This window comes from Periplaneta americana, chromosome 14, assembly GCF_040183065.1.
Source record: "Periplaneta americana isolate PAMFEO1 chromosome 14, P.americana_PAMFEO1_priV1, whole genome shotgun sequence".
Classification (NCBI taxonomy): domain Eukaryota; kingdom Metazoa; phylum Arthropoda; class Insecta; order Blattodea; family Blattidae; genus Periplaneta; species Periplaneta americana.
In genome coordinates, this window is record NC_091130.1 from 32,850,741 (window position 1) to 32,864,018 (window position 13,278).

Consider the following 13,278-nt stretch of genomic DNA (forward strand, 5'->3'; position numbering starts at 1 on the left):
AGTGAAATGTCTGAAATTCTTTTTGCAAGACCAGTGGCAGATTTAGAAAAACATCACGAATTAATTTTCCTATTTCTTTACTACAAAACGGGAGGGAATTTTTATAATCACTGCATCATATCCTCTGATTGAGGTTCTGGCTGATATGTACATCTATTATCAGGCAGTATATCTCACTTGATGGCATGTATCAGAGAAAGAACAATAATTGTTTGTAGGTATACATCTGAAGTCTGACTAGTGTAATATGTAGCTAGTCGGCGAAGTATACAAGGGAGGGGAAAGGGACTGGTCACTGTATTCCAATCTCCTGGCCTAGTTGCCTCTTAAGTAGTGCCTTCTTGGTATCACTTGTGAGGTTCATACCTGTCTTCGGACAGCTAAACAACAACCTAAGAATAAAAATTTTCCATTGTCACTATAAATATTTAATTTTTTATTTAAAAAAAGTATTCATTTATTGATTAGAGTGTTAGTTAGGAGATCGGAGGTGAAAAGACCTTTGGGGAGGCCGAGACGTAGATGGGAAGATAATATTAAAATGGATTTGAGGGAGGTGGGATAGGATGATAGAGAGTGGATTAATCTTGCACAGGATAGGCACCGATGGCGGGCTTATGTGATGGCGACAATGAACCTGCGGGTTCCTTAAAAGCCATTTGTAAGTAAGTAAGTAAGTAGGTATTCATTTAATGATAAAACCAATGGCTATTTTGTTAACCATAGTGTATAGAACATGCAGTAAAATTTTCATGTTCTTAGTGTCAAAATTGTAAGAGTCTTTACACTTCGAACCTGACGAAATGTACTGAAAAAAAATGTTGTAAAATTTGCATGGAATTTATTAAATTCAAGGGTGCAGCCATTTATATATTGCGTAATCTTATGCTTTCGAGCGATTAGTTCAGAACATATATAAATTGTCTATTAAATATAGGAGGTCACTCAATTAGTCGCAGGGACCTCTCAAATTGCAGATTTATATTTCACGGCGCTTCTTCCGACGGCCTTCACATGCTTGTCTTCGAACAACAGATGACAGTGTCTTGCCATCCTAACGGCAAACACCAGCCAGCTCTTCCTCTTCCCGTTCCGTGATCACTTGATCAAATCTCAGTCCCCCTCGTGTATGTGGTACCTAAGAGGTTACGTCCAATTTCGGCTTCCCCTTCAAAATTTTCTAGAGTTCCTTCAGTGGAGCAGCGTAACCCGGAGTGAGACTAGTGGCCAACAGGCTTGGAGCTCACATATTTAGTTTTGTACAGCCCCCAACCCCTTGCAAGGACGCGTTTTGCGTACCTTTTAAAATTTTTCCTCCCAATTCTCTTTCGATTTTTTCTTTCGAGCGACGCAGAGCATTGAAACTTGCTCAACATATTAATGAGAGATTGCTGATTCATTTTTCACAAGAAAACGAAACGCAATTTTTGACTGAAAATTACCAAAATTTCACCCGTCTCCCCCCCATAACTTTGAGCCACTCTGCATTTTATTTTGTATACATCTTTAAAAGCCCACGTTTCAGAGTTTTAGTTCCTTGTTGCATTATTGAAAGCGGATTCCCTCTCTTTCTCTCTTCCACCCATCTGACTGTTTATCTCATGTTTTCTTTCTCACTACAGAAGTCCCTCTCTCTTCTCTGTCTTTATCGCTCCCTTTCCGATCGACACTGACTGGTGCGAGCTCATGCCCGAGACGGAGAGAGCTCCAGCCAGCCCTGGTTGCGCAACCAACCAATGAACCAACCCCATGCCCGTCATCTCTCTCTCTCTCCCGCTACCTCTCCCTTTCCCTCTCCCTCTTCCACCTGCTGCTGCTGGTCGTCGTCCTGGATGGATGGTCTAGGGGTCCTACTCAGTGCATCTGTAGAGGGCTGTGTGAGACATCGGGGTTACCACACTCTCGTGGACGATGGTGATTTTTACTGCAAGTCACCCATGTGTAGTGCGTCAGACTACCCCCATCACCTGTCTACACTCTGCCCTACGTTTTATTACAGAACACCAATCAGAAATGGCATATTAATCCAGAAAAAAAAAAAAGAGCAACGCATAACGATTGACAGTAATTCATAATGGAGGAATATTATTACTTCAATTTCTGTGATTGTGACGACGTAACTTTATACCAATCCCTGATCTCCAAGTATAATTACAGATATTTAGATTGTATAGCACTGAAATTCGTCTAACGCAATTCTTACCATGTAAGACGACGGCGTGCTTTGATTGCTGCATTCAGTATATTCTGTGCCGTGTGTGTGTGATTGCTGAAAATTATGTAGAAAATTTACGATTTCTGTTTAAGAATATTATGTCAGACATCTTTTTACTGTAGATTCATAGGAAAAACAAGTCTGAAAGCCTAATTTCTAATGACATCTCACTTATATATAAACAGTGATTAAATAAATTAAAAAACAATTGACTACGTGGAAAGTTACTGAACTTTAAAAAACAAAAGACTGTGACAATATTGAGGTGAATGTTTTAAAATAAAACTCGTTATGAACCTTTAATTGAAACTCATTTTAAAAATTAGTGTATTCCAACAACTGACAGCGCTAGTGAACCGTTAAAAACATTATAAAGTGTATTCTGAAAGTGCTTTTATTTCGAATACCTGTTGCGACTATGAAAATCACTTCCACAGTTCAATTCATCATTCTAGTTTTTTTGTGAGTGAGAAGTATAAAACGGTTTAATAGGGATTTGACTTCGCCTACAGAACAGAACATGGCATTTTGCCAGCCAACATCCCTCCTCAGCATGTTACACGCTTGTTGATGGCTATAGTACAGACCAGAGAGAGAACATAAGGAGAGTGAGAGAGACGAGGTCTTGTCAGAAGTTGTCCAGTTGATCGATTCAACCCTACTACCCAAGAGCAGACGGACGGACAGACACAGGAAGAGAGGGGGAGGCTCTACAGGTGGCCAGCCCATGTTCGCTGACGCCAACAGAAGAGCAACAGCAGCCAAATGTGGCTACAATGATGATAGGGATCACGTGAATCTACACCCCTACACTGCTCTCTGGACTTCTGCACAGGCGGTTCATTTTCCTCGCAATACAATCTAAGGTAAATTTTGATTTATATGATGTTTTAATTGTAGTGTATGCCGTGTAGTGGATTGCTATAGCATATTGTCATTCAGAAGTTAGCGTATTTCATATTTGTTGGCGTTCTATTCTAAAATATTGACCGTTCCGAAGTGAATTGCGAGAAAGGGAGATAACTCGTTTCTCAAGGTTCTACATTTAGACCAATGTACTACTGTAGATTATCTCCCTGTTTTTAACAACTCTCGTCTTAAGCTGTTATTGCATAACGAAACTTTTTTGCAGTAATCTGAAGTGTTTATTTATTTCACATAAACCCTTTGAGCAAAAGCTGATAACTGGGGTAATACATATCAAATGTGTGGCGGGTATATAAATTATACAAATGATAAATTCAAAATTTATAGTAGTCTACAATATTTTAAATAACTATGTTACTTAATCTAGTCTATTTGTCTATTCTTACTATTTTGTGACCAAGAATAATTTAACTGTTAAATGCTTATAAAATTATAATTCACTTATATAAACACAAGATATCTATAACACACTACATTACAAAGAGGAAGTCAATAGTAAGAACGGCCTACTGATATATAAATGAATTTAATAAAATGGTAGGCCTATACAATAGTAGGCTCTTTGAGCAAAAGTTGATAATTGGGACAATACATATCAAATGTGTGGCGGGTATATAAATTACATGTACAAATGATAAATTCAAAATTTATAGTACAATATTTTAATTAACTATGTTACTTAATCTAGTCTATTTGTCTATTCTTTTATTTTATGAACAATAATAATTTAACTGTTAAATGCTTATAAAATTATAATTCACTTATATAAACACAAGATATCTATAACACACTACATTACAAATAGGAAGTCAATAGTAAGAACGGCCTACTGATATATAAATGAATTTAATAAAATGGTAGGCCTATACAATAGTAGGCTCTTTGAGCAAAAGTTGATAATTGGGACAATACATATCAAATGTGTGGCGGGTATATAAATTACATGTACAAATGATAAATTCAAAATTTATAGTACAATATTTTAATTAACTATGTTACTTAATCTAGTCTATTTGTCTATTCTTTTATTTTATGAACAATAATAATTTAACTGTTAAATGCTTATAAAATTATAATTCACTTATATAAACACAAGATATCTATAACACACTACATTACAAATAGGAAGTCAATAGTAAGAACGGCCTACTGATATACCCAAAGATCCTAAAAAGAAATAAAAATACTCGCGTTATGACCAAAGATATTAAAGTGCGTATAAATAAATTTAATAAAATGATAGGCCTATACAATAGTAAGCTCTTTGAGCAAAAGTTGATAATTGGGACAATACATGTCAAATGTGTGGCGGGTATATAAATTATACAAATGATAAATTCAAAATTTATAGTACAATATTTTAAATAACTATGTTACTTGATCTAGTCTGTCTATTCTTATTATTTTATTAACAATAATAATTTAACTATTAAATGCGTATATTTTTATTTTATTGGGTTATTTTACGACGCTGTATCAACATCTAGGTTATTCAGCGTCTGAATGAAATGAAGGTGATAATGCCGGTGAAATGAGTCCGGGGTCCAGCACCGAAAGTTACCCAGCATTAAATGCTTATAAAATTATAATTCACTTAAACACAATGCATCTATAACACACATTAGAAATAGGAAATCAATAGTAAGAACGGCCTACTGATATACCCAAAGATCCTAAAAAAAAAAATACTCGCGTTATGACCAAAGATATTAAAGCTCGTATAAATAAATTTAATAAAATGGTAGGCTTATAAAATAGTAGGCTCTTTGAGCAAAAGTTGATAGTTGGGGCAATACATATCAAATGTGTGGCGGGTATATAAATTATACAAATGATAAATTCAAAATTTATAGTAGCCTACAATATTTTAAATAACTATGTTACTTAATCTAGTCTATTTGTCTATCATTATTATTTCATGAACAATAATAATTTAATGTTAAATGCTTATAAAATTATAATTCACTTATACAGTATAAACACATGATGTCTATAACACACGACTTTAGAAATAGGAAGTCAATAGTAAGAACGGCCTACTGATAAGTTATACCCAAAGATCCTGAAAAGAAATAAAAATACTCGCGTTATGACCAAAGATATTAAAGCGCGTATAAATAAATTAATTAAAATGGTATACAATAGTGTATTAGAACACAAGGTTGGGAAGTGCATTTAGAAAATGGAAGAAAAGTTTGAAAAACGAGTACAGCAAGTTTGTCAGTTTTCGAGATTTTGTAATGCACTCCACAAACCTGTAAATTATTGTACAACATCTGTTTGCACGATCATATTTTAAAAACTGAAAATACAATATATTTAGCATTGAAAATTTAGAGCAATATTATTACAAAGCCTTCGCAAAACTGCAATGTAATGGTAACTAAATAATAATAATAATAATAATAATAATAATAATAATAATAATAATAAGTACACTGTAATGAGCCTATTTCAGTATATTTTTATGTTATGAAGAATGGTTTCCCTAGCAACAAGTTTCTGTGTGAAAATTCCAAGTTACAAGGCCTAACAACAATAGCTGTAAATACACCAAAAAACACAATCGTGCAGAATAGTAATATGCGTTACAAGAGCGGTATGTTGTAGTTTTTATGTTCGAGGAAAAGTTTGAAAAAGCGAAACTTAGTTCAGCTTTTTTAATTTCCGAGAATTGAAAGAAAACACACCGCTCGTGTATCGTACATTATTTTGTGCGAAGATCGTTTATTACATACCTGAAAGAGGAATTTCTAATTAGTTGCAATGAAATCTCCATCTTAGTTTCTGTTCAATGACGGCAAATTTGCAAAACAAAAATATCTATCTTCAACATTGTTGCTTTAAAATGTTTTCTGTGTTCACTATACTCCAGCAGGCCGTGATATACGTCTGTCTTCCACCCCCCCCCAGTCTATAAATGCGAACTTAAAACAAACGGTAAGGTTAATTAATGACTTTTTTTCACTTTAATATTTTAACAATATTATTTATATATCATATTGCAGTAATTAACATCGGCATCTGGAATCTTGTTGATTTTTTCACGGCTTCCTTAATGTTACTTGCATCACGAATGCAGTAACTTCAGTGGAGTTGTAGAGTTTACTTAATTTTTGCAAATATTTAAAAACAATAATTAACAGTGCAATTTAGGTGAAATTGCAGTGGTAAGTTTCCGATGTATAATTATTACTATATTGAACGTCTCTAAAAATAATATGTTAAAAGCCTAAAGCAGTAAAATCAATATGTCACTTAAGCGGTAAGAAGAGGGAAATTGTTATGTGTGTTAGGTTGGGAATACTGAATGTGGAATTTTACACTTTCCGCCGATTGGTTTTGTGCGGAAACCAAGCAAATACGCACGATCTCGCACAAAACTATTTACTTATTAGCTAAGAGTAGTATGGTATTATGAATATTGTTGTACTTCTGCTATAAATATATGTTTACCAGTTGTTTTTTATTTTTATTCCAGTATTTTGATCTTACATTTGTCGTCAATTAATTATTTTCTTCGGATGCCAAATAAAAATGATCTGAGACCAAATTTTGTTGTTCTTTGGTTGTTTTGGATTCACTACCTTCTTCTTCTTGCTTTATTTATAGACGTCCTATTCAGTAATGAATCCGAATTTTGACGTCTGTATCAAACCAAATTCCAGAAAATCAATATCTTTGCATCCCGGTACTCAGGACTGTAATACTAACTTAAAGCAATTACAAATAACGTTATAAACAGTAAATTACTGTCAAAAAACACGAAATGAATAATGAGAGGGATTATAAATGAACGCGTCTGCACTTCACCGAAACAGACCGATGAATGAGATTCACCACATTAGCTCGTCTTATTCTGTATCGATGGACATCAGATTTATTTTTAAATTTGGAACTTAGATGTACCAATCCTTTCAAAGCTTCCACAGAACATTACTAAACTTCAACAAAGTAAATTAAACGAATATAATATTTGTAACAAAATTAAACTTTAAGGGCCCTATTCATAGACATGTTTAACGCGGGTTTCCGGTGGATGATCAGCGTTTTTCGTATTCATAAACCAGTGTTAGCGATAGGATATGATTAGAATTCTGTACAAGTAACCAGTGGATAGCCGGGGCTAGCTTAGTATGCTGGTAGCGCGTGTTGCGAAATGTCTATGAATAGCACCCATAAAGTCGGAAGAAGTTTACATCCCAGGAAAAATGACAAGTGAGAACCTTAGTTGCTTATAGATTACATAATATATCGTCGTTGTTCCTGCAATAACTCCTATGTGCAAAATATAAACTTTTTCAGCAGGAAGAAAAACACATTTGTGCGAGATCGTGCGTATTTGCTTGGTTTCCGCACAAAACCAATCCGCGGAAAGTCTAAAATTCCACATTCAGTATTCCCAACCTAACACACGCAACAATTTCCCTCTTCTTACCGCTTAAGTGACATATTGATTTTACTGCTTTAGGCTTTTAACATATTATTTTTAGAGACGTTCAATATAGTAATAATTATAAATTGGAAACTTACCACTGCAATTTCACCTAAATTGCACTGTTAATTATTGTTTTTAAATATTTGCAAAAATTAAGTAAACTCTAAATCATTACATAACCTTACCGTTTGTTTTAAGTTCGCATTTATAGACTGGGGGAAAAAAAAGACAGACGTGTATCACGTCCTGCTGGAGTATAGTAAACACAGAAAACATTTTAAAGCAACAATGTTGAAGAGAGATATTTTTGTTTTGCAAATTTGCCGTCATTGAACAGAAACCAAGATGGAGATTTCATAGCAACTAATTAGAAATTCCTCTTTCAGGTATGTAATAAACGATCTTCGCACAAAATAATGTACGATACACAAGCGGTGTGTTTTCTTTCAATTCTCGAAAATTAAAAAACTCAACTACGTTTCGCTTTTTCAAACTTTTCCTCGAACATGAAAACTTCAACATACCGCTCTTGTAACGCATATTACTATTATTCCTCCTATGGCAGCCGTACACAGACTGTGAATTCTTACATTTTCGAAAACAAAGAAATATAATTACATATAGGAGATTTTATTATTTGCTTTATCACTATTTAAGTTCTTTAATAGAGCAAAAATCTGAAAATCGATAAATATGTCACATAGGAGTTATTGCAGGTACAACGACGATATATTACTCTATTTTTTCCAAGTAAAAATTTTAAGCTGTGTCCAGTGTTCGAATTGGAGGGAGTAGAGCCGGGTAATTTTCCTTATTTTCAATTTTTTCCCAACTTCCGCATCCTGTGTTCATTCCGAATTTTATTAATTGGGTGCCGCGGTCAGAATTGTTTAATAGTTAGGTCTCGAATCGTGGAGTAAACGGTACTGGTTACGCTCCTGGTAGGAAGAAGGGCTGTACTAGTTGGGTATTATAGTATGCAACACTTTTCTTCCCATTTTATGTAGACTTAGGATTGCCGAAATGCATGATTAAAATGTTGGTCAATTTTAAAATTCAACATTAAATGAAATCCGCAACGTGAAGTGGGTAGGCATTAAACACACACACACACATTAAATGAAATCAAACATGGACGACTTGACCACATACATCTGAATAGTTAGTACCAAACTAGACATGGGCCAGATATACTAAGTCGATAGATTCACAGTAATTAGTACCAACCTGATAAATTTTAAGATCGTAATCGATACCGGATAGCGGTCGATAGATTCACAGTAATTAGTACCAACCTGATAAATTGTACGATCGTAATTGATACCGGATAGCAGCTGATGGAGTCACAGTAATTAGTACCAACCTAATAAATTGTACGATCGTAATCGATACCGAATAGCAGTCTATAGATTCACAGTAATTAGTACCATCCAGATAAGTTGTACGATCGTAATCGATACCGGATAGCAGTCCATAGATTCACAGTAATTAGTACCAACCTGATAAATTGTACGATCGTAATCGATACCGGATAGCAGTCGACAGATTCACAGTAATTAGTACCAACTTGATGAATTGTACGATCGGAATCAATACGGATAGCAGTCCATAGATTCACAGTAATTAGTACCAACCTGATAAAGTGTACGATCGGAATCGATACGGATAGCAGTCGATAGATTCACAGCAATTAGTACCAACCTGATAAATTGTACGATAGTAATCGATACCGGATAGCAGTCGATAGATTAACAGTAATTAGTACCAACCTGATAAATTGTACGATCGTAATCGATACCGGATAGCAGTCGATAGATTTACAGTAATTAGTACATGATACATAAATGTGAATTGTGATTCTAATCGACTCACATATTTAAAGTGGTTAATAGGCTATGTAGGTGCATCTTAACATCCATGAATAAAAGCACAAGTATCTGCACGGAAGAGACCCAACTAGTACCGTACCGTTTTTACCCTGGGACATAGGCCTATCTAGTACTGAATACTTCAAGTATGTATTCATTCTGACCCAACTCGTATTCATCCATTCATTCCTAACCAGGGAAAGAAAATTTCCTCCTCTGAATACGTGTTTTAATATTAGTCTATTAATACCATACCGGCCTGAATAGCGATTTTTTCCCTGAAATTATTTATCCGAAAATTTAATTTTTTTACGGCCGAACAGAAAAAAATAATAATTCTTCAAGAGTAAATTTACTGTAAGTGAACTTATTCTGAATAACTATTGTAATTACCTGAATTTCAACATTGAACACAAGTATAAAATATTTAGACTGTTTTTTAGAACTGTTTCAGATATATAAACGTTTGTTGCTATTGTTATTTTCATAATACAATTTTGTAATTGATTTGTGAATTATCTAGTACAGTACTTAAATCATGGCGCTAGAAATTCAAAATACCATATCAGATGCCACGGTAATTAAAATACCCGTTAAAATAATAATAATAATAATAATAATAATAATAATGATAATAATAATATATAAATTTATAACAATTCATTTTTAAAATCGAATATGTAATAATTGATTTAAATAAATAGAAAACTAATATGTTAATCAGACATTTCTTCCTAGATGTCAGGTTGAATTTTCTTTTGCCGACTTTGTTTCGAATTTCGAGTACTAACAGATCAACGGGCAGTTATTTTCTCACAGCTATGTTGGCAGCAATAATTTTTGTTTGCAGTAAAGGAAACTGATGAAATGGAAGTATAACTAAACTTGTGAATATGATAATAAATAAAATTAAATATACCGTAACAGTTATACGATTACATTTATAAAAATCAATAAGCCTAATTTTTAATGATTTTATAAGTGTGTTCATACAACTGTAATATTTAGTTTTATTTATCATATTGAATCAATGATAACTGTAAGAATTTTCACCATAGTATTTCTAAATGCTGTAATCTTGTGATATTTGAACGTAATTAATAATTAATTAGTAATACTTACTTACTTACTGGCTTTTAAGGAACCCGGAGATTCATAGCCGCCCTCACATAAGCCCGCCATTGGTCCCTATCCTGAGCAAGATTAATCCAGTCTCTACCATCATATCCCACCTCCCTCAAATGCATTTTAATATTATCTTCCCATCTACGTCTCGGCCTCCCCAAAGTTCTTTTTGCCTCCGGCCTCCCAACTAACACTCTACATGCATTTCTGGATTCGCTCATACGTGAATTAATTAGTAATACCAGTATTAATATTGATATCAATGTCTAATTCAGTTGTGTCGCGTTGTGATTTCAATTCAACACTATATTCAGGTAAGTGTAATAAAATAAAATATAACTTGTATGCTTGTTTGGTATGAAACATGCACGTGGCTAATGGACATGCTTTACAGATGTATATTTCAAAGTGGTATTCTGTTTTCGGAATTCGTACCAATCATTGCAGTGATAAAACAAAATAAATTTTTAGGTTAGATCTCATGAATCTTAAACTGTTTAGCCAAAGCAATGAATTTCATGTTGTCAGATAGAATACATTTTAATTTTAGGTCATAATATTCTACTAAGTACCAACATAATTTGCGAGAGGTCCAGGAGAAAGATACTCTTTCACAAATTATTGAACCCTTTAGAAAGCAATTATATGTTGAGAGTTCGGTGACACTGCAATACTCGTGTTTAACGTTTCGTGGGTGCAGTTAAATGTTTAGAATCTTGAAAAGCGCTGTGTTTTACAATCGGGTATCTGTATAATAGATAATGCATTACGTAGTATGCAAGCTCGTAGAATAACAGAATTTGTTTTCGAAATATTTGTCACAGGATTGCTAACGTTATATAAATATTAGCTCAATCTAGATATTGTACAATTGAATTTATTGAAGCTCACAAACAACATTGTTTACAGTCGGGTTTGTTCTTGGAACAGCAACAGTTTTTTTTTTTTTCGAATAACAATCTATTACAATTTCTTTGGAAATATTTATACCAACTTTACTAACATTATATAAATATTTGACTTAGTTTAACACAATTCAATTTGTAGAAGCTTGCCTGAAAACCACTATTGTATAAACCGTAATTCTTTAAATATATGCAGAGCTCGTCGGAAACTAATTCAGTATATTTTAATCGGATATATGTTCGATATTTGATAATGTTACATAAATATCCGAATTAGTATACATGAATTTATAGAAGCTGGTATACTGCTGTACTTTACAATTGGACACTCTTAAAATATAGTACTGACAGTTCAGCGAATAAAAATTTAATAGAATTTGCTTTAGAAATATAGCCAAGTCTGAAATGTATTAATAGTACATTATGCAACGAGCCTATAATGGTAATAATTAAGACGCGAGTATGTTTATGAAACTCGCCTGCGCTCGTTTCATAATTTTCATACGACTTTTTATGCTCGACCATATTTCTAACTCGAAATTATTCATAAGTATTCATGTTATTCTTATCTGACTGGGGAGAGGAACTGACCTTGTGCAATATCTCCTAAATTGTGAGATGTGCGCAGACGCGAAAGTATTGATTTTTTTCCGAGAAACAAATGTCATTCACCTTGATATAATCTAGAGTGTAAAATAAACATTAATCTTGATATAACCTTGTCCACACCTGTGGAGTAACGGTCGGCGCGTCTCGCCGCGAAATCAGGTGGCCCGGGTTCGATTCCAGGTCGGGGCAAGTTACCTGGTTGAGGTTTTTTCCGGGGTTTTCCCTCAACCCAATATGAGAAAATGCTGGGTAACTTTCGGGGCTGGACCCCGGATTCATTTCACCGATATTATCATCTTCACCTCATTCATACGCTAAATAACCTAAGCTGTTAATAAAGCGTCGTAAAATAATCTACTATGATATAACCTTGAAATTGATTTAGACATTGAAATACGAGATGAGAAATTGAATTTATTTGAATATTATTTACAATTAACGCTAATTATTATAGTAACAGAACATAACCTTCTGCGACAGTATTGGATTTCCAGCCTCCGTGACGTTTCGCTGGTTGTCTTTCGATTGCATATCCGAGAATAATCGTTACTTGCGCTTTCATATTGCTACAATGGTGTTTTCTGATTGGTGGAACACCTGAACTTTAATGAATAGGTGTACTTTAATGAGGTCCATGAAAGGGCTGCTACCAGGTGTATAATTACTACATTTCGGCATGGTCGAGCATAAAAATACATAAATATTTGACTTATTGTTAGCCTAGATATAAATGAATTTGTAAAAGCTCGCAAACATGTGTATTTTACAATGGGATATTCTCAAAATGCAGTACGCATAATTCGTCCAATGATATTTCAGTAGAAGTTATATGCTGAAAACCTGGTTCGTATCCCGCTGAATACAAAATTTCTGGAACGACGCGAGTGTTCAGTCAACCCATATTGTATTATATACAGATAATACTACATTTCTTACAACACACAATAATATTGATCGTCTTAAAATATTAACTGATCAGTAATTAAGTAATCCTTTAATTGGTTTAATGATTCAAGCGTAATGGCTTTGTTGTAAATCAAGAAAAAACTCAAAAACATTTTATTCAGCCTTAAAAATATTGACATTAATAGCTTAAGATCTTTAAAACTCCTTGGTATTTAGCTTGATTCTGAATTGAATTGGCGTGATCATTTACATTGTTATTTAGTCAACTGTCCGAAGACACGTCTG

General features: G+C 33.8%; 1 protein-coding gene across 1 annotated transcript in view; it reads left to right on the forward strand.

Annotated features, from left to right (window-relative positions):
- Window positions 1–1,854: 1,854 nt before the first annotated feature.
- Fife (regulating synaptic membrane exocytosis protein fife) overlaps window positions 1,855–13,278 on the forward strand; it is a 1,049,884-nt gene continuing 1,038,460 nt past the window's right edge. Inside the window, exon 1 of the mRNA XM_069845197.1 lies at window positions 1,855–3,081. The gene's annotated coding sequence lies outside the window, so the exon portion shown is untranslated. The remainder of the gene's footprint in view (window positions 3,082–13,278) is intronic.